Source organism: Ovis canadensis, chromosome 5, assembly GCF_042477335.2.
Source record: "Ovis canadensis isolate MfBH-ARS-UI-01 breed Bighorn chromosome 5, ARS-UI_OviCan_v2, whole genome shotgun sequence".
Lineage (NCBI taxonomy): Eukaryota > Metazoa > Chordata > Mammalia > Artiodactyla > Bovidae > Ovis > Ovis canadensis.
Window position 1 is genome coordinate 93,551,049 of NC_091249.1, and position 2,230 is coordinate 93,553,278.

Genomic DNA, 2,230 nt, shown 5'->3' on the forward strand with positions numbered 1-2,230 from the left:
AGTAAAGAGAAAGTTTTAGTCTTTACCCTAGAGTTTCTTTTTTTTTTTTTTTGGGTAGCAACAATTTTTTTTTTTTTTTTTAAATTTTAAGTGAGAGTCCTCACATTCACTCTGATTGGACTGGCTTAGATCAATCACTCCAAGTGGGAGAGAAAGAATATTCTGGCGGCTTGAGCAGATTAGAGCACACTCCTGATTATACTCCTACTTGTAGGGTATCGTTAGGGAAGAGGAGTGGAGAGGAATTTGGGGTGGCGATAACTAACACTAGTCACAGCTAGGTTCAGTGCAGGTTAGCCTGGACTGGGACCTCCCTTAAGCCTCAGAAATGAGTAAGACAGGGTCCCTGGCCTCAGGGAGCTTTGTCCAGTAACAGAGATAGACATACAGATAATTTCTAAAGTGTGGTGAATGCTTATATGAGAGAGAATATGACTATTGCACATGGAAAGAAGACTGAATCCAGCTGGAAGTTCAGTGAGGCCTCCACAGAGGAAAAATAACCAAGTGATTTCTTGCAAGATAAGCAGAGATAAGCATTTCACACTTGTCAAATGAAGACAGAAGGCTGCTCTTAGAGAAGTGTTAGTTGCTCAGTTATGTCCAACTCTTTGCGACCCCATGGACTGTAGCCTGCCAGAGTCTTCTGTCCATGGAATTCTCTAGGCAAGAATACTGAAGAGGGTTGCCATTCCCATCTCCAGGGGATCTGCCCAACCCAGAGATAGAATCTGGGTCTCTTGCATTGCAGATGGATTCTTTACTGTCTAATCAAACCTCTTACAGAAAGAAACAGATAAAGAGCTAGAGGCATGAAACAGTCATTTATTCAACGAGCACCACTGAACATGGTAAAAGCTGAGGTCAACCGGAAGTCTGGAGTTATTGGAGATTAATATTTGAAGTGCCTGGAAATTAAAATTTGAATTTTGAAGTTCTTGGAGAGTAATATTTGAAACGGTAGACGATGAGACAAACCTGGAATTGAGACCAGGTCACAGAAAGCCCTCTGTGCAGAAAAGGAACCTGGGCTTAGTGAGAGATGGAATTTGAGTGTGGGCTGGTGTTAAAGAATCTCACCAATTAGTTTTAGCAAGTCTCTCCTTTCCTCAGTCTTACCATAACTCACCAACTTAGAAAGTGCTCACAAATTATGAACTATGTTTTGGCATCTCTTTCTTTTTGTTAATCATTTAGCTCAATCACCTAGTTTTTCTGATGGCCACAGGGAAAACTCATTTTAGCCTTCTGTCTTGCCTTGCATTATAAACAAGGCAAGAAAAAAGTTGTGTATTTGCTTGCCCTCTTGTATAAAATGGGAAACTATTAGAGGCTTTTTTTTTTGCACTTTTTTCCACCTTTATTAAGATATAATTGACATACAACATTTATGAGTTGAAGGTATACACCATAATGATTTGATATATATATATTGTGAGCTGATCGACACAAGTTTAGTGAACATCTGTAACTTCACAAAGTTACAATTTTTTTTCTTGTGATGAGATTAATCTCCAGTCATTTAGCAACTTTCAAGTATATAATACAGTATTATTAGCTGTAGTCACCATGTGGTACATTACATCCTCAGAACTTATCTAGTAACTGAAAGTTTGTACCTTTTGACCACCTTCACCCATTTCTACCACCTCCTACCTGTAAATAGCACTTAAAAAAAATTTATTTTTAATTGGAGGTTAATTGCTTTACAGTGTTGTAAAACAGTATACATAATGTTTCTGCTATATAATATGAATCAGCTATAAGTTTTCATATATCCCCTCCCTCTTAAGCCTTCCTCCCACCCCCCCAATCCCACCCCTCTCGGTTGTTACAGAGTACACAGCTGAGCTCCCTGTGCCATATAGCAGCTTCCTACTAGATATCTGTTTTACACATGGTTGCGTATATATGTCAGTGCTTCAGTCTTATTCATATTTGTTTCTACCATGATCACCATAACAAGTAAGAAGTTGATAAACGTTTGTTGATCTCTTGATGATCTGGGTCACAGAGGCCATTAAGCTGGTTTACAGAATAAATTCATTTCCAGTTTGAGAAAACAGGGTTGGGAGTTTTGGAAAGTTGACTCCAACAGTGTATGTTCTGAAGTCTAGGGCTGAGTTGCGAAGAGCACACCCCTGGCATGCTCCTGAAGCAGAGAGTTAGGTATGTATCTGGTGATTGCCAGTCTTGGGGCTGCTTGCTCTTACATTCACTTCTTGCCCTC